The sequence below is a fragment of the Plecotus auritus genome (genome assembly GCF_963455305.1).
Source record: "Plecotus auritus genome assembly, chromosome: 3".
Taxonomy (NCBI): Eukaryota; Metazoa; Chordata; class Mammalia; order Chiroptera; family Vespertilionidae; genus Plecotus; species Plecotus auritus.
The window spans coordinates 197435043-197461684 of NC_137772.1; the positions used below are offsets into that span (position 1 = coordinate 197435043).

General features: G+C 42.4%; 1 pseudogene across 1 annotated transcript; it reads right to left on the minus strand.

The window, feature by feature from the left end:
• Nucleotides 1-742: 742 nt before the first annotated feature.
• On the minus strand, nucleotides 743-26642 carry LOC308244286 (phosphorylated adapter RNA export protein-like; annotated as a pseudogene). Its single transcript has 2 exons — nucleotides 26429-26642; nucleotides 743-1570 (listed from the first exon to the last, which is right to left on the minus strand). The product of its transcript is annotated as a phosphorylated adapter RNA export protein-like (transcript).

Here is a 26642-nt window from a genome sequence, read left to right on the forward strand (position 1 = left end):
CTTTCAAAAATTAATATGAAATTAAAGACACCAGAAAGACATGCAAAATAATATGGAAAACAGTTGTACTCATAGAAACAGAGTAGAAAAGTTGTTGCCGGGGTTAGTAAAGGGTTCATACTTTTAGCTATAAGATCAATAAATTCCAAGGATCTAAGGTATAATACAGTGACTATAGTTGATAACAGTGTATTGTGTAATAGAAATTTGCTATGTAGAACTTAAATGTTTTCACCAGAAAAAGGGGGAGTTTAATATGTGAGGTGATGGATGTGTTAATTAATTTCATATCTTTTGATATCTGATATCTGTACATATATCAAATCATCACATTGTACACTTCAAATATCTTTCAATTTTATTTCTCAATTATATCTCAACTAGAGGCCTGGTGCATGACATTCGTGCACGGGGCAGGGGTCAGGGGGAGTTCCTCAGCCTGGCCTGCACCCTCTCGCAGTCCGGGACCCCTAGGGGGATGTCCACCGAGGGGTCCTTAGAGCTACTGCCGCTGCGCTCTCCAGCCGTGAACCTGGCTTCTGGCTGAGCGGCGTTCCCCCTGTGGGAGCGCAATGACCACCAGGGGGCAGCTCCTGCATTGAGCGCCTGCCCCAGTGGTCAGTGTGCATCATAGCAACCCAGTCATTCCGCCGTTCGGTCGATTTGCATATTAGCCTTTTATTATATAGGATAAAGCTGAAAAGCATAATATGAAGTCTGGTGTCATTTTAAAATCCGAATTTTATAAAGAAAACACATGCAATTCATGAAAATGATCAACCTCAATGGCTTCCTCTGCAACCAACTTGGTTTCTCCGTGTCCTTCCTGTGATTCATCAAGAGAGGCCAGGGCCTCATTTGTGTTGCTTGCAAACATTTCTTGTGATATATCATCATCCTCTTGAAAATTTAGACTTTTAACAGCCTGTTTCATCTTTTCCCCCAACACTTGTGTTCTCTTCTTCCTAACAGCTTTTTTATTTTCAAATTCCTTTTGCTTCTCAATGTAGAAAATGTCCTTAAATTGTTCCTCACTGATACTAGGAGTGTTTTTCCAGAGATCCAGGAAAAATTCACCTTCTGTTCTTCTCCCACTGCCACTCATTATAAAAAGGCCACCATTTTATTCAACGTCAGTAGTTTTCATCAGAAGTTCAATTGCCTTTTTGTTCCCAAGTATACTCACTATTCGGGCTACTGGATCTTTCTTTGGTTCCTACAACCTGTAAGTAATTTCATTAGCACCTTATTCCTGAGAATCGTTCTCTGTGATCTCGGACCGGCCTCTATGGTCATTTCTAATCTGTCTCCTAGTCTGTCTTTGACAGGTCATTTTTGTTTGAGATGACCTTTTCCTCCTCCTTTGAGCCTGTTTTCTTGCCACATCACATGTATACATCTAGCTCTTTGTCTAATTCTGTTGTGTGTTCTTGAGGCTCCTTTTTAAGTGTCTTAGCAGGCAAATAAGTGCAGGTCTCAGAATGTCTGCTTTTGTCAATAATGCCTTCCATTTTCAGGATACCATATTCAGTGGCCACTGAATCTTGATTCTGCTCCTGGGTCACGGCACCTCATGTGATATTAACCTTCTTCCTGCAGCAAAAGGCAGTTTCTGGCTGCTCTGGCCAAATGTCACATTGGCATGGATTTTCAAATTATTCATTTTTATGGAAGGCATAAACCTTTCTAAAAATAGGTTTCTTAAGGTGATCCAAGAGTTGACTATAGTTTACAAAACAGATTAAAGAATAATATGTAGAAAGTTATTACAAGTTATTCTTTATGGCAATATACTTGAACTCGGTATTTCCTGAAATACATGGTCATTGAAGTTGGATTTAAGGATCTCGGGAGGAAAAGAAGAGAAAAATCATCATTAGTTTTTTTTTATTAATAAAGAGTGCAAAAATAAAATTAGTTTTGGAAGTCCTTAAAAAAAGAAAAAATGTGCAGAGAAAATTGTTTAAAGGATTATATAAAAACGTTTTTAAAAAAATATGTTTTATTGATTTTTTACAAAGAGGAAGGGAGAAGGATAGAGAGTTAGAAACATTGATGAGAGAGAAACATTGATCAGCTGCCTCCTGCACACCCCCTACTGGGGATGTGCCCGCAACCAAGGTACATGCCCTTGACCGAAATCAAACCTGGGACCCTTCAGTCTGCAGGCCAACGCTCTATCCACTGAGTCAAACTGGTCAGGGCTGAAAATGTTAATAGTACTTATGTCCAGGGAAAAATTTATAATAAAACTTTTTTGATTCCTAGTACCTGCTCTATGCCCCAGATTTCCAAGACAAATGGTTCTTTACCTTTTAGTGTTTGGTATATAATGGTGGTTTAATAGACTGTGCAATGATAAAGGTGGTGGTAAAATGACTTTTCCTTACGAATGTACCCTACTAAAACAATAAGGAAAAAAATCGATGTTCTATAGCTTAGAAAATACTTCCTTATTCTAGAAATATTCTGAAAATTTTTGTTCACTACTAGTTTTTGAATTATTTTAAACCCACAATGATTTCTGTAGCATTTAGCAACACCCCACTGATAACACACTCACCTTGGGAAAGGGCGCAGACTGCATGAAGGTACTCTATATTGTTCTTTCCATCTGGTTTCTAGGAATAGTTTTTTTTTAAATTTAATAAATCTTTATTGTTCAGATTATTACAATTGCTCCTCTTTCCCCCCCCCCCCATAGCTCCCCTCCACCTGGTTACCACCCCACCCTCTGCCCTTACCTCTCCCCCACTGTCCTCATCCATAGGTCTACGATTTTTGTCCAGTCTCTTCCCGCACCCCCGGCACCCCTTTCCCCCCGAGAATTGTCAGTCCACTCCCTTTCTATGCCCCTGATTCTATTATATTCACCAGTTTATTCTGTTCATCAGATTTTTTATTCACTCAATTTTTATTTTTATTTATTTTTATTTATTTATTTTTTTTAAATAAATATTTATTCAGATTATTACAATTATTTCTCCTTTTTCCCCCCATAGCTCCCCTCCACCCATTTCCCACCCCACCTTCTGCCCTTACCTCCCCCACACTGTCCTCATCCATAGGTGTATGATTTTTGTCCATTCTCTTCCCGTACCCCCACACCCCTTTCCCCCTGAGAATTATCAGTCCACTCCCTTTCTATGCCCCTGATTCTATTATATTCACCAGATTATTCTGTTCCTTAGGTTTTTAATTCACTTGATTTTTAGGTTTGCTTGTTGATAGATATGTATTTGTTGTTCATAATTTTTCTCTTTACTTTTTTCTTCTTCCTCTTCTTTAAGAATACCTTTCAGCATTTCATATAATACTGGTTTGGTGGTGATGAACTCCTTCAGCTTTTTCTTATCTGTGAAGCTCTTTATCTGCCCTTCAATTCTGAATGATAGCTTTGCTGGGTAGAGTAATCTTGGTTGTAGGTTCTTGCTATTCATCACATTGAAAATTTCTTGCCACTCCCGTCTGGCCTGCATAGTTTCTGTTGAGAAGTCAGCTGACAATCGTATGGGTGCTCCCTTGTAGGTAATTAACTGTTTTTCTCTTGCTGCTTTTAATATTCTCTCTTTGTCTTTTGCTCTTGGCATTTTAATTATGATGTGTCTTGGTGTGGTCCTCTTTGGATTCCTTTTGTTTGGGGTTCTGTGGGCTTCCTGGACTTGTAAGTCTATTTCTTTCACCAGGTGGGGGAAGTTTTCTGTCATTATTTCTTCAAATAGGTTTTCAGTATCATGCTCTCTCTCTTCTTCTGGCACCCCCATAATTCTGATGTTGGTACGCTTGAAGTTGTCCCAGAGTCTTCTTACATTATCTTCAACTTTTTGGATTTTTTTTTTTTGCTTTTTGCTTTTTCGGTTGAGTGTTTTTTGCTTCTTTGTATTTCAATTCTTTGACTTGATTCTTGTGTTCCTCTAGTCTGTTTTTGGGTCTCTGTATAATATTTTTTATTTCAGTCAGTGTATGTTTAATTTCTAGTTGGTCCTTTTTCATATCTTCGACTGTCTCGTTATATTTATCGGCCTTTTCTAGGATATTCTTAAAAAGCCTTATAACCGTGGTTTTGAATTCTATATCCAGTCGTTTGTTTTCCTCCATTTCTTTCGTTTGTGATCTGATTCTTTGACGCCGCATTTTCACTGCTTCCCTGAGTTGGTAAGGTAGACATTTGTGCTAGGTTTCCAATATGGCCCAGTGGGTCTGCCTCCCCAGTTAACCTGAGGTGGACACTCTTGGTGCACCCCTTTGTGGACTGTGTGTACAGCCTTGTTGTAATTAAGTCTTTATTGTTGTTGGTATCACTGGGAAGAATTGACCTCCGGGCCAGTTGGCTGTAAGGATCAGCTGTGTCTATGCTGGGAGAAGTTCGGTGCTGAAGACAGCCTTATAGGATTAGACTTGCCAAATTGCAATAGCCTCTGTGCTCAGCTTGGATGGGGTGGAGTCTCAGTCTTGGCTTCCTGTCAGCCTTGCCCTTGCGCGCATGTGTGCTTTCAGTCCTCTGCCTTCCCCAGCTCGAGTCTCCGCCTGAGAGTCCAGACTCCCCCCACAAGAGCGTGGGTCCCCAGGGGCTCGCCTGGAACTGGGGTTCACTGCAGTCAGAACTGGGGCTCAGTGCCGTCAGGAGCCTCTGACTCCCTTCCACTAGGGAAAGCCTGTGGCAACCTCCGCAGCCTTTGTGCGCACTGGCGCGCGCGCGCTTTCAGTCCTCCGCCTTCCCCGGCTCCCGAGTCTCTGCCCGAGAGTCCAGACTCCCCCCACAAGAGCATGGGTCCCCAGGGGCTCGCCTGGAACTGGGGTTCACTGCAGTCAGAACTGGGGCTCAGTGCAGTCAGGATCCTCTGACTCCCTTCCACTAGGGAAAGCCTGTGGCAACCTCCGCAGCCTTTGTGCGCACTGGCCCGCGTGCGCCTTCAGACTTCTGCCTTTCCCAGCTCGAGTCTTCGCCCGAGACTCCAGACTCCCCCCGTAAGAGTGTGGGTCCCCAGGGGTTCGCCCGGAACTGGGGTTCACTGCAGTCAGAACTGGGGTTCAGTGCGGTCGGAGGCTTCCTTCCCCCTTCCGCCAGAGAAAGTCAGCCAGGCTCTCAGCTGCCCTTCCTCTCTGCGCGCACAAAGCCCCTTTGCCGTACCTCCAATTCTCTGTGAGCTTTTCTCTTTCCTTCTAGTTGTAGAATTTTCACTCAGCCAGCTTTCCTGTGGTTCTGGATGGTGTCCGTTCTGTCTTTTAGTTGTAGTTTTGAAATTGTTGTGCGAGGCAGCAGTTTAGGTGTTTACCTATGCCGCCATCTTGGTTTCTCTTCACTCAATTTTTAGATTCACTTGTTGATAGACATGTATTTGTTGTTCATAATTTTTATCTTTACCTTTTTCTTCTTCTTCCTCTTCTTAAAGAATACCTTTCAGCATTTCATATAATACTGGTTTGGTGGTGGTGAACCTCCTTTAGCTTTTTCTTATCTGTGAAGCTCTTTATCTGATGTTCAATTCTGAATGATAGCTTTGCTGGGTAGAGTAATCTAGGTTCTTATTTCTTGCCACTCCCATCTGGCCTGCATAGTTTCTGTTGAGAAATCAGCTGACAATCGTATGGGTGCTCCCTTGTAGGTAATTAACTGTTTTTCTCTTGCTGTTTTTAATATTCTCTCTTTGTCTTTTGCTCTTGGCATTTTAATTATGATGTGTCTTGGTGTGGTCCTCTTTGGATTCCTTTGTTTGGGGTTCTGTGCGCTTCCTGGACTTGTAAGTCTATTTCTTTCACCAGGTGGGGGAGTTTTCTGTCATTATTTCTTCAAATAGGTTTTCAGTATCTTGCTCTCTCTCTTCTTCTGGTACACTTAATTCGATGTTGGTACGCTTGAGGTTGTCCCAGAGGCTCCTTACACTATCTTCATATTTTTGGATTCTTTTTTCTTTTTGCTTTTCCAGTTGAGTGTTTTTTGCTTCTTTGTATTTCAAATCTTTGACTTGATTCTTGCGGTCCTCTAGTCCAGTTGTCGGCAAACTGCAGCTCGCGAGCCACATGCGGCTCTTTGACCCCTTGAGTGTGGCTCTCCCACAAAATACCACGGCCTAGACGAGTCTATTTTGAAGAAATGACGTTAGAAGAAGTTTAAGTTTAAAAAATTTGGCTCTCAAAAGAAATTTCAGTTGTTGTACTGTTGATATTTGGCTCTGTTGACTAATAAGTTTGCCGACCACTGCTCTAGTCAAAAACTTTGCTTTTAAAGGCTCTTTTTGGGCTTGAATTTCACTTCTTATGATTCCAGCATTTCCAGTACCAAGCATCATCAATGCTGCCTTCTGGTCATGACTGGGCCTGGCTGCCCTTCCAATTACCCCTATTCCAAAATAAATTCTTCCTTCTCCCAAGCCATAAGAATATCTCTACATTTAAAAATACATCTACATCTAGGAACTAGTTGGTCCTTTCATAGGCCATATTAATATATGAATGACTGATAATCTGCCCTAAAATTCTAAAAAGAGATTGCTTATTAGTAGATAAAACATTCAATTAGTAGAGTTTCAGGCCAGGGGCAGATGTTTTTTTGATAAAGGGAACAATTTGATAGCTTGTAGAAGTAGATAAAATTAAGAGGTCTATCCAACTGTGTTCTGTTCAGTTGTATGCAGAGGCTTTAAGATTCTTGGCCCCTGACCCTAGAAATATACTACCAAATACATATTTTAAATCATTTTTTGCCCTTCCATTAGGCCCATGGTCAGCTCTGTTTTTTTGTTTTTTTTGTTTTTTTTCTTTTGGAAACTGGGCTGTTGCACAGTTAACAGTTGTCCCTAGTTTACATTTTATAGATTCCTTTTCCCAGATCCACCCCACGAAAAGTTGTTTCTTTCCAGCACTAGCCCCAGTCTCAGCTTGGGTAGCCTGCACCATTCCAATTTGTTTTGCTTGAACATTCAGCATGATGATCTATCCCCAATCCATTAACTAATATTATCTATATATATAGAAGCCTATGCGACCGTTACGACTGGACAACTGGATGACTGGACAACCGACCAGTAGCTATGATGGGCACTGACCACCAGGGGGAAGACACTCAATGCGGGAGCTGCCCCCTGGTGGTCAGTGCGCTCCCATAGCCAGCCTCCTGTGGCTGGCCAACCTCCCGCGGCCCCTCCCCCTGGCCGGCCGGCCCCAATCAGCCCTGATCAGGACTGGGTGAGACAGCCCCGATCAGCCCTGATCGCCAGTCAGGCCAAGGGACCTCACCCATGCATGAATTCATGCACTGGGCCTCTCGTTTAATATAAACTTCACATTATGGACAGTTGTTGCTCACAGCAACCTCAGAAATGTTCCATTGGCTCCTTTCTTAAGGTCTTTCTTTAAAATGCAAATACTCCAAGTGTGAATAACACTTTCAACTAATTTACACTGAGGTGTTAGTATTTTTTTTTATAGCCTTTTTCCTCAGAAGGAATATAGGGAAGTTAGAAAATGGAGGAGGGAGGTTATAAAAAAGGAAAGGAAGAAGGAAAGAGGCAAAGAAAGGGAAGAGGAGGGATAAGGAGGGATTATAGAAACTGATAGCACCTAAAGACTTCATAATTTATCCTCCTCACGGTTTTTACTTTGGATCAACATTTTAGAATAAGGTCTGGAGGAAGTTCATTAAATGAGTTTACTCTTTAATTGATACTTCTAAGGAACCCAAGGAGACCTATTCTGAATCCAGGTTTCCAAATACAGAATTTTTTATAAATATTGATCCAGAAATTTCATTGTACATATATTATAGAGAGACAAACTTTCATATTCTTGATAAAGTTTTCTACTCACATATCTCATGGCCCTGTGAATTCTTTAAAGTTTGTAAAATAAAACTTTTCCTCAAAGTGTGATAATATTATACATGCCTTAGGACATGTTTGATATAAAAAAACAGATTTCCTCTAAGCTATCTAAAGAAAAGAAAGACATCTACAGAACTCGGAGCAAGAAATATGGCCAAATCTCCCAAGGGACTGAAGACTGAAAAATTATAGGTGACTAAGGCAACTTTTGGTACATTTTTCCTTTCTCTCAATTTTACTCCCCCCCCCCCCACTGCACATTTGCCATAGTCTTCAATTCTCCTTATCTCTATGTTTTTATTCTCTTTACAGAACAGCTTTCTTCACTCCCCTTTTACAAGGCACATCATGTAAAGTTGTCAGATTGAGCAAATAAAAATATAGGAGCCTGTATTTTACTTGGTAACCCCAAAATCATGCCTGCCAACTCAGTGTCCTCATTTCCTGGGTCTACCTGATTCATGACCAGAGCTAATTTACAGGAGTTTCTGTGTCCTAATTCAAAATTCAGGGGGGAAAATCTAATTAGTTCAGCTTGGGCCGGTGGCCAGCCCTAGTGAGTAAGGCCTTCATATGGCCCATCTCTATAGGTGGGAAGCATTGTCAGCAGAGGAGTAAGTGCTGATGAGTCAGGCCCAAATGTTACCTAATAAATATAAATGTAGGTTATAAGTATTTCTTGTTATACATATAAAAGTTGCTCTTACAAGTTTGTTGAGTTTGTATACCAAGTGTTTTATTGGTCATGTATTCCCTAGTGTCTGGCATCTGGTACTTCATACATGCTGGTGAACTGAGTTAAACAAGAAACATTTCAAAAATCATTCTATTTCTCTATTTATTTGAGTATCTGAAAATGTGAATAGAGACCAGAGCAATTTTCCAGAATTGGTCTTCTAAGTTGGTAACCATGTTGCTTTTAGAGGATCCTATATAATAAAAGCCTAATATGCTAAGTGTCTGGTCCTCTGGTCATCTGTTCAACCAATCAAAGCCTAATATGCTAATGATATGCTAAGGCTGCTCAACTGCTCACTATGACATGCACTGACTACCAGGGTGCAGACAGTCGACTGGTCGACCAGTCGCTATGACGTGCACTGACCATCAGGGGCAGATGCTCTGACTGGTAGGTTAGCTTGCGGCTGAAGTCTGGTGGATCGGGACTGAGCAATACGGGCTGGACATGCCCTGGAGCCCACCTGCAGTCCCTCCCCAGCTGGCCAACCTCCCGTGTCCCTCCCCGGCCCCGATAGTGCTCTGGTGGGGTCCCTTGGCCTGGCCTGCACCCTCTCACAATCTGGGACCCCTCAGGAGATATTGGAGAGCCGGTTTTGGCCCAATCCCACAGGCCAGGCCGAGAGACCTCACTGGTGCATGAATTCATGCACCAGGCCTCTAGTAATATAATAAGGGATAAAATGGAGACTTTTGTTGATTTGACATAGTGTAGACAGGAAATCACTAAAAAGCTCAATGACTAAAAAGCTCAGCAAATATTTCCTCTTGGGCACATTTTACCAAATGGATATCTTTTAAAAGTACATAAATTACTTCCTGGCCAGTGTGGCTCAGTGGTTGAGCATTGACCTATAAACCAGGAGGTCATGGTTTGATTCCCAGTTAAGGCACATGCCCAGGTTTCAGGCTAGATCCCCAGTGTGGGGCATGCAGGAAGCAGCTGATCAAAGATTCTCTCTCATCATTGATATTTCTAGCTCTCTCTCTCCCTCTCCCTTCCTCTTTCTGAAATCAATAAAAACATATTTTAAAAAGCTTAAAATTACCGATTAAATGCTTTTCTTCTATTAAACAATTTTTAAAAACCTCTTTTAATGGGCCATTGCCCTTGTGTTTTCTTGCTTCACTTTGGGCCACTCATAATAGTCTTTACATGATGATTTAATCCTGTTTTCAGGTTGCTTTATGCACAGTAGTAGCTGGTGACTTTTTATTTATTACCTATCAGATACATGATGCTAACTAAATAAAATCATCTGTATTATCAACATTTATAGCACAGATGGCTAAAAGTCATAGTACTATCAATCCACTCAGGGTCATTATGTTATGAGAAACAGCATGGAGGGGAGGAAATTGAACCGGACCTGGGCTAAAAGACGCATGGTCTGGGTTTATATCCTAGCTCTCTTTACTATTTATTGTGATTCCTTAGGCAAGGTTCATACTCTCTATGTCTCAGCTTCTTTAAAGCAGGGATAGATAAATATGCCAGGTCACCTGCCAGGGTTGTTAATCAAATGAGAAAATGTATGTGAAAGTGTTTTTAAACTATAAAATACTTCACAAATATAAAATTTCTCTTATTGTCTGATAAATCATGTTACTATCTAAGAAAAAATGTGCCCTGGCCAGTGTTGCTAAGTAGTCAGAGCAGTGGCCATGCACCAAAGATTGTGGGTTCAATTCTAGTCAAGTGCACATACCTGGATTGCAAGTTCAATCCCTGACCCCTGTGGGAAACAATCAATCAATGTGTTTCTCTCAGATCAATGTTTCTTCTCTCTCTCTCTTTCCCTCCCTCTCTCCCTTCCATTCTCTCTAAAAATCAATGGAAAAATCAGCTGAGTATTAACAATAACAACAAAAATGTCATTTGCTATATTGATGGTTATTATGAGATAGAGGTACAAGCTATAAAGATAGAATTATTCAAAGGAAGATATCTGTTTGAAATAAATATTACTTTATCATCTTTAAGGGCGAAACTATTCTTATTGCTTATTATTAGTTTTTAACATCTCTCTCTATATAAAAAGCCAGCGACCGGAACATTGTAATGACCAGAACGACTGGTCGCTATGACACCCACTGTGGCCAGTGAGCCAGCCTGATAGGGGGTAGGACTGGCCTGCCAACCTCCCTCGGCCCCTCCCCCCAGCCAGCCCTGCTCCCAATTGGCCTCTCCCACCTCAATCAAGGGCAGGGTGGCTGGCCAACTCCCCCCTCCCGCCCCCCCGCAGCCCTTCCCCCTAGCTGGCCCCACCCCAATCACCCCCTTACCCCAATGGGGGTGGGGCCAGCTGACCAACTGCCTGTGCCCCCCCACCCCCGGCCGGCCCTGCCCCTGATCGGCCCCCCTACCCTGATTAGGGGCAGGGCAGGCTGGCCAACCTCCTGCAGTCCCTCCCCCCTGCCCGGCCCCACCACAGATAAGCCCCTCCACCATGATTAGGGGCAGGGTCGGCTGGCCAACTGCCTGTGGCTCCTCCCCACAGCTGGCTCTGACCCCTGATGGGATCCCCCACTCTGATCAGGGGCAGGGCTGGCTGGCTAACTGCCCGAGGTCCCACCCCCGGCTGGCCTGGTACCTGATCATCCCCCCCACACCAATTGGGGGTGGGGCCAGCCAGCCAACCACCCACTGCCCCTTTCCCCAACTGCAGGCCCCCCACCTTTTCGTGAATGGGGCTGGCCGGCCCACTGCCCACAGCCCCTCCCCTTGGCCAGACCCACCCCCAATCAGCCCCCACCACACTGATCAGCCTGCAGCATCTCCCCCCAGCCAGCTCCACCCCCGATCAGCCCCCCCACTAGGATCAGGGGCAAGGCCGGTGGCTACCGCCCGTGGCCCCTCCCCCCAGCTGGCCCCGCCCCTGATCAGCCCTCTGACCAGTTGGGGGGGGCAGCTGGCCCACCGTGCACAGCCCCTCCCCATGGCCGGCCACACCCCCAATCGGCTCCCCCACCCCAATTGGGGGCAGGGCCAACTGGCCAATCACCCCTGGCCCCTCCCCCCATTGGCCTGGCCCTGATTGGGTCCTGATTGGGGTGGGCCAACCTGCCAACCTTCTGCCATCTACTCCTCCTGACAGGCCCAGCCCTGATCCACACCAATTGGGGCTGGGCTGGCCGGACCCCACCTGTGCACAAATTCGTGCACTGGGCCTCTAGTATAATTTAAGATGAACAGAAAGCACACTATACTTGGGGGAAATATGAGCCATAACAAAACAAAAAAATGAGTAACAAAGCCCTTATGGTTACCACATTATTAAAGGTAGGAATCTTTGAGGCTTTCCCTGTTTGGTTTTCATGCTGTGCCACTCTCTCATCCCTTATCCTCCTTTTGTTGGTACCTACTCTTTTCTCATTTCATTTTTCTCCACGAGCTTCAGCTCCACCAGTTAGTGAAAATGAGAAAGAACTTCTTCTCACAAAATTGTGGGAAAACAAAGATTTTTCTCTTGCTGAAAGCTCACCTTTTCTTGTAATGATTTTGGAACATATTGGTCTTGTGTATGATGATTTTTAGGTCCTAACTGGGGCCTGGTATACATAAATGCCTAATAAATGACTATTAAATTGTTAAATTGTAGCTTGGCTGAGTTATAGTCTCAAGAAGAAAAAGAAGCCAAAACCGGTTTGGCTCAGTGGATAGAGCGTCAGCCTGTGGACTGAAGGGTCCCAGGTTCGATTCCGGTCAAGGGCATGTAGCTTGTTTGCGGGCACATCCCCAGTGGGAGGTGTGCAGGAGGCAGCTGATCGATGTTTCTGACTATCTATCTATCACTCTTCCTTCCTCTCTGTAAAAAATCAATAAAATATATTTTAAAAAAAAAAGAAGAAAGAGAAATAGCTTTTTGTTAATTAATTGATTTAACTACATAAAAATGATATTACAAAGAATTTGACCTTGAAATTTTCTATGGATGCAACCTTCCAATATAAAGTAGTTGTGGAACAGAATAATAATATTAAATCAAACACTTGTGACTTGCCTTATTTGGGAACACTTGTAAATATTCATTTCGAATATTGATAAAGAAAGCAATGTCCATATCCTTTTTTGTATTAATGATTTTACTATTTTTTTTATTTAAAATTTTAAAGTCAGTTGAAATAATATCCAACCAAACTGAATTAGATGCTAACTTGGAAATGATTAACATTTACAAAGGAGAGACAAGCAGGCTCTTTCCAGGCAAGTTTTATGTTTACGAGTTGTGGAAAGATTGCTTATTTTAACCAGTGGGTTGATCTGGGGTGATGAACTTTTAAAACAAGATGGACTATGGCCAATTTGACCTAGAGACACAGAAAATGAGCTATGAAAATAAAACACAGGCTGGACAGAGTTGCGCCGAGGGGCAGTTTTTAATATGCAATTTAAATGCTAGTTATTATTCTATTTCTTTTGTTAGACTCATAGATTCTTTACTGGAAACATTTCAACTAGTTAATATATCAGGTTTGCTCATAAACTTACTGTAGAGTCTAGAATTGCTCAGCATTTCATGATGTTCTATTTGTTTCATGCTGCTGTTCACCATTACCATTCCGTCTTACAGAATTCGGCCCCTTGTTTATAGTGCTAGTTTTCTGTTCATATGCTTGAAAAAATTATCTCCACTTTGTAGTTTTCCTTTGTGACTTGTCTCTTGCTTAGGCCCCAAGTTTCTGCCTAACTGGTTAGAGGAATACTTCTGGGCTTGCCACTGTAATTTATTTAATCAGGTCCAGGTCATGGGAACAGAGCAATGATTCTGAGAATGATTTGCCCTTAGCTGAGGTCTGGCCACCCCAGAGAATAGACTGAAGAGTATGGGAGCCACAGCTTCCTGTCTCAAAGCAGGAGACATGTAACCCTGAGAAACCATTTTGGGGGAAAAACCTGGAAATTAACCTGAAAATGGGAGGTGGAGAAGGTGGGGAGTAGGGGAGATAGACTGAAATAAAATATCTGCCATGCTTGAATCACATTTGCAATGGTTATTATACCATAGCTCAATTGTCTTGTCTTACTAAAATGAATGTAATATATTTTATAAATTCATTTATCAAAACAAGATTTCTCTATTAAAGAAATAGATACAACCTTAAAATAACAACAACAACACCAATCTTACATTATAATACAGGGAACATTTTGACATTCTTCAGAGAGTCTTCAGGTATTAAAAATGAAGACAAAACATTAGAATAATGGTACAGTAACATATCTCTATCTTTATGTTTGCTTATTTATACAATACAGTTAGTAATAGCATAACAATCTTTGCCTCCCATACTTCAACATGCCACTGAGATTATATAAAATTACATCTAAGAACCACTTTTGTCCCATTTGAAGCAGAAAAGAAAAAAAAAATGTCCCATAGTGGGTAATTAAAAATTTCCTTTTTTCCCCTACAAACTTTTTTCTTAAAGAATGACTTGGGGATAATAAAGGTAAATTACTTAAAATGGACAGTGTGGGGCATGCAAATAAAACCAAACTCTGGATATTGTAATTTAAAATATGTTTGTTTATATTCAGTTCAAAATATTACTAAGATAAACCTTGCCATGTGCACAGGATTCTGACTGACTTGTGATTGTTGCAAACCCAGCTAGAACAAATTTGGAAAATCTGGTCTCTATTGGGCAATGCAGTCAAGAGTGGGGGTTGATGTGGTAAGAAATAAGGTTCTCATAACATTCTCATGAAAGTTCAGTGGCCAGAGGAAAAAAAAAAACTAAGTCTTTCGTGTCCTTATCATGTTTGTGCAACATTTAAAAAAATACTGCTCTGAGAATTATGCAATAGAAAGTAGTCATAGTTAGAGCTTAGAAGATTGCAATACTAGGGACACAGATGTCATTTAGCTACGTGCTGACTTACCTGTTCAGGCATGTCTTTGCTGTCCCTGAGTACTCATCAGAAGTTCAGGGATAATTACAACTAAGATTTTAAGTACTTGGTAATGTACATATACAGCATTTGTATAATAACTTTTTTTTTTTTTTGGTAAAAACAGAATAATAAAGCTTGCCCTAGAGTTAGGTACATACATATAAAACAAATGGCATTTCCTAAAATTATACTTTAAAGTATAAATTTTTTAGCCAAAAAAAAGAAATGAACTTTTCCACTAAAAATCTTTTTTTATCACTAGTGTTGAAATTTATAATATATTAGGTGATCAAGTTTTATCAGAAGTTTCAGCATGTCAACTATTGGTTCACTTATGGGTTGCACAGAAACTATTAGACAGAATTTCAAATATGATTAACTTGTTGAGACAGTATCCAGACCTTTTTGCCTTCATTTGATGATCTTTTAAGGAACATAATCATAAATGATCTATCTATCTATCTATCTATCTATCTATCATCTATCTATCATTATCTATCATCCTCTATCATCCCTGGTTCTCCTTAAACTCTTACAGAATCAGTGTTAAGTTTCCTAATATAGGAATATTTATAGCACACAAAGAAAATAGTTATGATAATTGAATACTGGTCCTGGCTGGGTAGCTCAGTTGATTAGAACATTGGCCCAGTACACCAAAGTTGTGGGTTTAATCCCCAGTCAGGACACATGGGCACATGCAAGAATCAACCAATGAATGCATAAATAAGTGGAACTGAGCTTCTCTCTCTCTCTCTCTCTCTCTCTCTCTCTCTCTCTCTCTCTCTCTTCCTCTTTCTTTAAAATTAATCAATAAAAACTGTTTAAAAAGATAATTGAATACTATTTCTGTAATGCAGAAAGAGCCAGAATTCAAAGTAAGGGTACAGAACTTCTTGAAGCCTCTTTTCTTTCTGACTAAACCTACCACGCCCATCAGAAGAGAACAAAGTTCAATGGGTGAATAAGCACAAGCTTCCTGTAAAACGAAGGCTCACAGACTTTTTTCAAGGTGACTCTTGCCAACAAAATGCCACATACTCCATTCTCTCCTTCCGAGTAATAGGTGCTTTTCTGAAATTTATTCTTAAGTGATTCGTAAGTCAGTCCCTTACTCACCTAATAGTTCAGTGTTCCAAGAATACACATATGAAAGCTCTTATGAATTGTCCAGTAAGTTTCATTGTGATAGGATAGTGCTCAAATGTAAGAAGAGTCTTTAAAACTCTTCTGCATACAATGGGGGAAAAAATCTTATAGAAATAGCCATACTTAAGAAAAAGAACCCAGCTGGAGTGGCTCAGTGATTGAACATCAACCTATGAACCAGGAGGTCATAGTTGAATTTCTAGTCAGGCACATGCCTGGGTTGCGGCTTGATCCCCAGTGTGGGGCATGCAGGAGGCAGGCAATCAGTGATCCTCTATCATCATTGATGTTTTTATCTCTCTCTCCCTTTCCCTTTCTTTCTGAAATCAATCCTGTATAATAATCCTATATAATAAAAGGCTAATATGCAAATTGTCCCCTCAGCCGGGAGTTCAACCAGGGGGCAGGGCCGGCCAACTGTCCATGGCCCCGCCCCCCAGCCAGCCCCAATTGGGGCGGGCTGGCCGGACCCCACCCATGCACGAATTTGTGCACCAGGCCTCTAGTAAAAATATATTTTGAAAAGAAAAAGAGAGTTTGTGATACCCTTGTGAACTGATCTAGGACTGTAGATCTTAATATTTCTAAAATCTTAGAAAGAGAGAGGAAGAGAGAGAGAGAGAGAGAGAAAGAGAGAGAACATGTTTTAAACCACCAAGCATTCCTAACTGCAACTCCTTCGCAAATGGAAGGTGAACTTGTTTTAGAGTATCATCCTCCTTTGTTTCAGAAGCACTCATATTTCACGAGTTAGTTATTTGTGAATTAACTAAATAATATTTATTTTAGTTGAGTATCTGTAAATTAAGTACCCATTATTACCCTTACTAATAAAGTCATCATCTCCAAAAATAGATCCCCAAGTCTGTTGAATTCTTTGGAGGGGGTGTGGGGAGGTGCTACATGTTTCTCTGGAGAGATTTTGATTATATGACCTGACTCTGCTTCCTCTAGTTGAGTCTGAATCAGGGTTTGGGATATAGGACATGGCTTGAGAGAGAAAAGAGATCAAAAAGGAAATTTTTTGCCAGGGGGATTCAGTGGATTCTGAGAGAAATCTGAAGCAGCAGCCCAGAGGAGTTGACACAAAACACCCAGCATGCATTTGTGAAACATGTGAGAACTTCTGAGTATCTTCATAAAGTCTGGGGAGGAGATGCACTCCCTGCCTTCCCTTGAATGGAGGCTCTGATTCTTCCTGGTTAGCCTTTAAAGAGAAAAGTGAGGTTGAAAGGCCAGAGAATTGTTATGTAATTTATTTCATATGAGTTTAAGGAATGAAATCCTATGGGACACTGACGTACTAGTGTCTGGCAGTAAAGTAACAAAATTATATCAGCCAATTCAGAACAATTTGGAGGGAAGAGAGAGGAAGCTTTAAATATAAAAGTCTATTACTTCTCCACTAAATGTGACACCTTTACTCATGTGTAAGGACATATAAAAAATACATAGGTGTGCAAAGAGAATAATTTTAAAGCCACATAAACAAAAATTTATAAAAGGCATACTGTTCACTCATCATGGAAATGCAAAAAAGATAGAAACCCTAACACTGCCCTTGAGAAGTTTACCATTATAAAGTCTAATTTGCATGACAAATAGACACATCTGAGAGACCAAGGAAGCATGTGCAGAAATCAGTACCTTTCTTCCCAGACAGGATGCCCCTCCCTGGACAATAATGACTGGAAGGTATAGAATATGGTGACTACTCTCAGACCAGATTTGGGATGCGGGAGCAGAGAGAGCAGTGGGAGTTCTGCAGAGCAGTCTAGGTATCAGTGGGATGCAACTGGGGCCTCTAGTTTGTCAGAATTCAATAGAGGAGGGGATCCCCATTTGTTGCTCCTCTGTAGGAAGGGGAATAGAACAGTAAGAGGGTGATATGCAAATTGAAGTGAATTTACAGAAATCCAGAGCAAGAACTGAGAGCCACACCACCAAAGGTCTAACTTAGCTTAGTTACTTCACCAATCCACCCACTCTTTTTTTCAAGAGGTCACCTTGAAAAACATGTCTGGGTTATTTTCTTTTGTTGTTAATCCTCACCAGATGTTTTTTTCCCATTGATTTTGAGAAAGAGAGAGAGAGAGAGAGAGAGAGAGAAACATTGACATGAGAGACACTTCGATTACTTGCCTCCCACACTTGCCCTGATTGAGGGCCAGGGATTGAACATGCAATGCAGGTATGTGCCCTTGACCAGGAGTCAAACCCAGGACCTCTCGGTCTGTGGGCTGACACTCTAACCACTGAGCCATGGTAGCCAGGGTGATCCCCTTATTTTCAATTATGAGAATCAATTTAGGTGAATCACTAAAGAGGTCATGTTTTAAGACGCTATCTGAATATTTCCACCGAGGCTTAGATGAGGTCTAATGTGATGATTCTGGATAGTGATTGGCTTCCACCTACTCTGGATTCATTTTGGAAGTAAAAATTAATCTTGGTTAAGAATATTGAAATTATGTCAAGGTGAATTCCTTGCCCTATAATTGAGGTTAAGTCTTTTGCATTCTAGATCTAGGGTCCAGATGGGCTCAGGGGATCTGCAGGATGATCAGCTGCAAATATGCTGATTATAGATGAGTCGTATCATGAGAAGAGTTTCTGTAGATACTATGGTTTTTCTGTTACAGCCTATGACCAGGTGACTTGACAGTCTCACTAAGTGAAGGAAGCAACTGTTGAAGAAGAGCCAACAGCTATTTCTTTGCTGCGCGGGATAATACATAAACTGTGTTGTCTGGTTAATTGAGAAGCTCTATGAAAACATAATGGTGCAATAATAGTTCTAACAGCAGTATTCTGTAAAACTGAATGAACTCCCTAAACTGCCTTTTAAAAAAGGTGATGTTTTATTAAAAATGTGGCATTTGCATTACATTTCATTTCCTTTTTAAAAAAACAATAGGTGTTATGGTTCTAAAATCATCCTGTACTACATTTGCTTTGTTTAATGATAGTCAGTTTTTCTGTAAACAGTATTCATCTAAGCTGACATTAAAATATGAGCTAAAGTCCAGGAAAAGAAAGCTAGGAGAAGTGCGGATGATCATACAACCAGAAACAAGTAACAAACTGTATTACATGGGGTGGGGCTACTTCAAGAAAAGGCACATATACAAAATATTCTCCAAATGTTTTTTTTTAAAAAAAATCCTCACCCAAAGACATGTTTATTGAGTTGAGAGAGAGGGGAAGAAAGAGAGAGAGAGAGAGAGAAAGAGAGAGAGAGAGAGAGAGAGAGAGAGAGAGAGAGAAACATCAATGTGAGAGAGAAACATAGATCAATGATTACCTCCCGTACTCACCATGACCATGGATCAAACTCAAAACCTAGGTATGTGCCCTGACTGGGAATCCAATTTGCAATCTTTTTGGTGTACAGGATAACACTCCAACCAACTGAGCCACTGGGCAGGAGTTTCAAATGCTTTTTTAAAAGCATAGTTCTCATACTTATACTTGGAATAGTTCAGGTTAGAGTTCTAGGTATTGTACAAATATTCCACCTTTGTTCAAACTTTCTTGAAGGTAACACTAACTGCCCTTAGTCTTATAGACAATATATATCAAGAATAAAAAAAAAAAAATCATTGCAAAAAACAAAGCCAGGACTCCTGACTCTTGTTTCTGCTATAGACACTCTCTCATCTGAAAAAGTTCCAACCATCTGGAATCTTCACTCTGAAATCTTAACAGGAAGAAATCTCTGAGAAAGATGCTACCTTTGGTAGTATGCATTGACCAGGCCTGGGGTAAAGTCTGCTTTTGCATTTTGCCACTTTTATTTGAGAATTAGAGGCCGGGTGCACAAAAATTTGTGCACTCGGGGGGTCCCTCAGCCTAGCCAACGCCCACTCCCAGTCTGGGACCCCTCGGGGGATTCTGACCGACAGCTTAGGCCCGCTCCTCAGGGGGCGGAAGTTGGCAATCAGACATCTCTCTGGCAGCCTGGGAGCTCTCAGGGGATGTCCGACAAACTACAATGATGGCAGTTTGGCCACAGGGTCTCATGTGAGGTCTCTTTCTTTTTCATACACTATATTCAAAATCTTTTAATTTCTATTTCACCCTTGAGCTCCTTAGAGCTAAGAAACTTGTCTGCTGAGAAGTGTCTGCCTCATTTGTAATTAACACATCCAGAGTCAACTTGAGACCATATAGTTGGGGATGATTTAAACTCATGCAAAAGCCACAAGGTGTCAAGATTAGGCACTCCACATTTCCCTCCTTCCCAAACCCCATTGCTGAATGAACTTTGGAGCCGCAGATTTCTTAAATTAGCAGCAAATCATTGAAGTTAGAGTCTCCTTAGTGCTTAGTGCACATAAAGTACGCATCTGTCTAATTTAGTCTCAGCCCTGGCTGACAAACAAGGTAAAAATAGCAAAATTTGTTATACTCCTTCACATCTCAAAGGCCTGTGCACGGAGGCTCTTTCTCTTTACTTGAATGTTTTCTTAGCCTGCAGAAGGAAAGCTGCATCTAGGTAGTAAGTTGTAGCCGTCTGCATCCTGGGGCTGCCCTTACCATTACTAAGACCCACATGATTCACACATCTTAATATATAAAGAGGTAATATGCAAATTCGGCCAGGACGCCATAACGGGACAACCAGACAGGAGGAGGTTGCGCATGCAGGTGAGGCCCGGAGCGGAGACGGAGACAGAGACAGGGGAGCCTGCCCAAGCCGGCGCGGCAGCTCGGCCAGCCCCGGAGCGGACACAGGCAGGGGGGAAAGGGAGACCTGGGGCAGAAGTCAGGCGTGGGTCCCGGCCACCCGTGGCACCAGTCCGGCGCAGGTCCCGGCTGCCCATGGCGGCGGTCTGGCCTGACTCCCGCGGCGGCTCGCAGGGTGCCTCCTCACACGGTGGGAGGTGGGGCACCTCCTTGTGCGATTTCAATCGTGTGCTGGGCCTCTAGTTTGTTTATAAGATTAACATGGATGAGTCTGCGACCTTTGCAAGGCTCAATGGTCCAAAAGGTGTCTGCTGGACGCTACCCATAAGTAGAACCCCTGCAGCCCCTGCCTCTATAGAAACAGCTGTTCATCTCTGGAAAAAACTGCCATAAATTTCAGTCACCATTATGCATGGATTAAAACTCAAAACTTCACCATCAGACTGTAGTAGGAATCTGCCCATCTGTTAAGTCAGCTTGGCTAATATAAATCTCCACAAACCACTAAGGTCAGAATGTCTCCCATTACACGAAAATCTAAAGCCCGAAGTCACCTGTCCTGACTTCATCAAAAGCCATTACTTTGTGTGCGTGTGTGTGTGTGTGTGTGTGTGTGTGTGTGTGTATTTCTGCCCCCTAATTCTAATTCCACTTTGTTTGCTTTATTTCTATATGTTAGCAGCCAATTAACCACTTTTGGGAATCTTCTTGAAGGTCCACCAGACAGTGCCCTCCTTCTCCTTCTAGATTCTGAACACATTGAGAAATGAAGTAAAAGAATGGGATAGAGGAATTGTCTGAACATCACCATTCCTACGAAGAAAGCCTTAGTTCAAGAACCAAATGGACTTTTTCATACTGGACCCCATCAGTAAAGTCACAGCAATGCAGAGCCCCCACAAGGAGTGTTTTCATTGGTCATATTTAATGGAGGTGAGGGGAAGGCAGTGGTACTGGCTCTACTTACAAGTACCAGATTAGCCTTGTCATGTTGTACTGTTTCATAATTCGAGAAAACCTGATTTTGTTCACTAAACTGGAATTCAGCAGGAGTTCAACAGCACCCCTCATCTAGAATAAGAACTAAGTCAGTGGAATTGGCCCTTTACTTTTCTTATTAGGGTGTAACAACCACCTTCTGTTAATTACAGAAGCTTTGCTTCATTTTTCCGGAAACACTGGTTAGGTCTGTTGAAAATCAGCAGCCAATCGGCTTAGCGACTGCTGGTAAACAAGGGCCGGGTTCTGCTCTCAACCTGCTTAGATTTCTGGGAGCAACTGAATGGCATTCAGCCTGGAAGGTCTGTTTTTTGTTGTTGCTGTTTTGTTGTTGTAGTTGTAGTAGTACTAGTTGTTGCTGTTGTGTGTGTGCATGTATGTATAGGTAGGTAGAGTAGTGGAGAGGGAAGAATTTAATGGAAAATATCTTTTTTAAAAAAATAGTGAGAACAGAGCTACTGTAATAAAAATGTGCCTTTGGTTAGCAAACGTGAAATAAAATTAAAGGCACTGGCTGAAAGTTTTACTGGGAAAACAAAGAAGGGATAAAAATATTGGAGAAAAATAATACTTTGAAACAGAAGAATGGCTGTGGAAAAACAAATGTCTAACACTGAAAAGTTGTAATTTGCTAAGAAAGTGTGACCTAATCTTTTCTAAATAGAGAGAAGAGGAACTAAGAAAGAGCAGAGATTTAGAAGTATGGTATCATATTTAAGGAAAAAAGTCTGCAAACAATAGGGCAATAAAAGCAGTGTTCGTCTAACATGAATGCTGAACTAGATTTTTTTTTTTTTTTTTTACAATAAATGGCCTAAGGGATTTTGTACAACTGTGTAATTTAAAAAGGCAGCTTTTTTTTTGACATGCAAGAAAAATGTGGTAGAGGTTTTAAAGCTTATTATTATTTTAATTTTCAGTGAATGAAAAATTTTCTATCCAAATGTAAGCCTTTATCTTACGTAGTTACCATAATTCACAATCAATAATTATATCTAACTAGAGGCCTGGTGCATGAAATTTGTGCACTGGGGGGGGGGGGAGGGTGTGGTCCCTCAGCCCAGCCTGCACCCTCTCCAATCTGGGATCCTTCGGGGGATGTCTGGCTGCCAGTCTAAGCCCGATCCCAGGGATTGGGCCTAAACCGGCAGCCGGACATCCCTCTCACAATCCGGGACTGCTGGCTACCAACCACTCGCCTGCCTGCCAGCCTGATCACCCCCTAACCACTCCCCTGCCAGCCTGATCGACGCCTAACTACTCCCCTGCCGGCCCAGTTGCCCCCAACTGCCCTCTCCTACCAGCCCGGTCACCCCTAACTGCCCTCCCCTGCAGGCCCGGTTGTCCCCAACTGCCCTCTCCTGCCGGCCTGGTTGCCCCTAACTGCCCTCCCCTGCAGGCCTGGTCCCCCCTAACTGCCCTCCCCTGCCAGCCCAGTTACCCCCAACTGCCCTCCCCTGCTGGCCTGGTCACCCCCAAGTGCCCTCCCCGCCAGCCCTGTCACCCCTAACTGCCCTCCTCTGCTGACCTGGTCGCCCCTAACTACCCTTCCTTGCTGGCCTGATTGCCCACATCTACCCTCCCCTGCTGGCCATCTTGTGGCGGCCATCTTTGACCACATGGGGGCGGCCATCTTGTGCAAGGGTGTGAGGGTCAATTTGCATATCACCTCTTTATTATATAGGATATCTTAACTTATACTGAGAGCTATGCCAAATGATCAAGAGTATATTGTATTTTTAAACCTGGGAAATTAAGTCTTCACTGTTTAATAGAAAGAAAACTAGGTCAGAGTTTAATCAGTGCTAGTTGGGTCAGAGTGGAGAAAGCAAGGATCCAGAGCCTGGCTACATCCACCAAGATAGCACAGATTATCAGGGGGCCAGCTATAGAACGAATCAGCAGGAATGTCATGAAACAGAATCTCACTCAGGGATACTTAAAGGTTGCCAAGAAAGCCCAACATGACCTGGTGTTTGGGAACAGGCCCCAAAACTGGGATTGGTCATAAACAAAAGGAAAGCCTAGCCCGGCTATGAACCAGGAGGTCACTGTTAGATTCCCGGTCAGGGCACATGCCTGGGGTTGTGGGCTCAATCTCTAGTAGAGGGGGGCATGCAGGAGGCAGCTGATCAATATTCTCTTTCATCATTGATGTTTCTATCTCTTCCTCTTCCTTCCTCTCTGAAGTCAATAAAATATATATATATTTTAAAAAGATAAGCCTATTTATTAGAACAGTATTTGAACTCTGTTCAAGATGATTAATCTACTGTTATTAAATATTCTCTGACTGAGGATATCTTTAATTTCAGAGATTGGCATGGAAATGAATCTGCAGATGAAAAATAAATGGCTCAAAATCAGAAGAATAGCAGAAAGGAGCTATTACAAATTAAGGATTTTGTGAATGGCTTTAGGAAACAGAAGAATAGGATTTTGAAATAGATATCAGAAAAATTAGTTTCTATTGATTTACTACCTGTTAACTCTCTAAGATGGAAAATATTAGGTTATGATGTGGTTATGGTTCTTTCTTAAACTTTAGGGTATTCGGTAACTATTCCAACTGGAGGTCCCTTCATAGACTTCTATTACACTTGTAGCACCTTTTATGGGTTTGGGTTGCCTTGACAAAATGAGGCTAGTTATGGCATATGTACTAGTTTGCTAGGGCTGCCATAATAAAGTAGTATAAACTAGGTGGCTGAAACAACAGAAATTTGTCTTAGTTATAGAGGGTAGAAATTCAAGATCAAGGTGTTATTAGGGTTGGTATCTTCTGAGATCTGTGAGGAAGAATCTGTTCCAAGTCTCTGGTGGTTTTTTGGCAATCTTTGACATCCTTGGCTTTAATCTCTGCCTTTATATTTACATGACATTCTTCTTATAAGTATGTCTACCTCCAAATTTCCCTTTTTTTATTAGGACTCCAGTCAGGTTGGATTAGGAGCCCATCCTACTCCAGTATAAACTCATTTTAACTTAACTAATAACATCTGAAATGGTCCTATCCTATATAATAAAGAGCTAATATGCTAATTATACTAAACAGCCGAAAGACCTTCTGGACGACCTTCCAGATGAAGCCAGGTGTACGAGGGCCGGCTGAGGCAGCTGGGGCTGCGAGGGCCAAGCCCCTTGCATGAATTTTATGCACCAGGCCTCTAGTTTCCAAATAAGGTCACATGCTGGACTACTGGGGATTAAGACTGCAAGGTATAAATTTTGAGGCCACACAATTCAACTCATAAGAGCACACATCAAAGGAGAAGATTGTTCCTCACACCACACCTACTTGTCCTTATTTTCTTTTTTTTGTATGTCCGGCCTCTTACAGAAGCATTTACATGTATTTTTTTCTTTCCTAGACCACGAGCTACTTAAGGTCAGAGATTACATTATTTTAATCTGTCTAGCTCCTGTCACAAAGTAGAGTAGTCATATCTCCCCTGAACAAGTTACTGCAGCAGCCTTCTAATTTTATTCTCCACTTCCTCTACTTTTGGCTTATCCATTCTGATTCATTTTGCACAAACCTGTCCCTCATTAAAGAATGCCCTTTACCAGTGGTCTACCTAGTGAACTCCATTCACTCTTCAAATCTCAGATCAAACACTACTGTCTCTAGTGCCTTCTGTGACTAACGTTCCTGGGTAAAGTTAGGTAGCTAATTCCATTACTTCCCTATACCAATGTGCTTACCTATGGCAAGTATTAGGCACTCAATATATGCTTGAGTATTTATTTGTTTATTATTTATTTTGGGGTAGAGATACTTTTATAAAACCATAACAATCATATTTCGGATTTAATTTTAAATTTTATTTTACTTGAATTTCACAAAAGAGAAAGAAAGAGAAGTTGATGGAAATGCTGAATTCATATAAATATTTCCTCTAGACAAGAGATACTTCCCCTAAAATATCCCTTCAAGATTAAAAAAAGAAACGGTGAGAACATTAAAGGTTGAACTCATTATGATTTTTTCCAAGGACATATTTTCAGTTTTGTTTGTATAGACTGACTTCTTGCTGTGAAAGATGAGTTTGTTGGTCCAGCCACACTGGCATGAACACGCAGTTCTGAAAATATTGAGGCCCTTCTGTACTAGTACCAGTTAGTAAATATCAGCCACTGGACTCTCCCCAGGGCTCTCCCTCTCTCCTGGCTGCCCCATCCCACCCAGGACCAACCCCAAACCCCATCTCTCCGAGCTACAGGGGAAGGGGGCTCTGTTCCCCTCTCCCAGACGCCTTCCACACCGCACCACTTCGCCCCAAGCAGCTTAGTTTCCATCTGTTTTATATAATGGCCGTCAGGTAAGGCTTTGTTTGCAGAAAGTATTCGGTGTGAAAACTGCTTGAAAACCCCTGCTCAAGGTCAGCCCTCAGGCCCTTGCAAGTTTTCACAGTCCGGGATTTCTGAGAATGGAGGCCTTTCTCCCAAACACTCTAGCTCCTTATGAAGTCAAGTGCACGTCTGTATCCTGGTGTAATTACCTTGCATCCAAATGGGCAACAGACACAGGCTGAGGATATGGAGGTGACCCCTGAGCCGGCTCCAAATCAGATGAGGCAGAAGGTGCTGGAGCCCAAGCTCAAGTGGAGGCGGCAGGAAGGGAGTGGGCTTTGCTCCATGCCCAGCCTGTGCCAGATGCTCAGGGTCCAGATCCTCTCCAATCCTATGAGAGGTGTTTCTTTGCTCCCTTCCCTCCATCCTTTCCAGATATACTGAGCACCCGTCTGTGCCAGGGGCTGGGGTACAAAGGCAAAGCTAGCATCCCCAAGACCTCAATGCCCTGTGAGAGCATCATCAAGAAAATGGCGGTGACTGGCATGGGTGCAGGATGCAGGGGGAGCCCCAAGTGACTCAGGGAAGGTTCTCCGGTGGAGTTAAAGCTGAGCTGGGATTTGAAGGATGAGAAAGGGCATTCAAGGTGGAGGGAACTGCATGTGCGAAGGCAGGGAGGCAGGACACAGCCTGCTTGGTCTGGGAACTGTGGAAGGGCGATGGAGCCCAGGTCCAGGAAATCTGCTGGGTGACTTTGGGTCCCAGGGCCCACTACCTGGACTCTCTGCCTCCTTGACCTCCTTTGCTCCTGGCTGCTGGGCCAGGAAGAGGCCCCACCTACCTGCACAAAAGGAGGCTTTGAAGCTGGAGAGAGGGAGTGAGAAAGGAGGGGCCCGCTGGTGTGTATTTTTGGATTGCTTCTCAGAAATCTCCTCCTCCTCCGACACCACGGCAGCTGGGGGAGCCGCCTGTGAGCTGGGCTGAGTTGACGGGAGGTGGGCTGGGGGTAGAGAACTCTGCTCCCCTTCTCTCAGCCTCAGTTTTGGCATCGACAT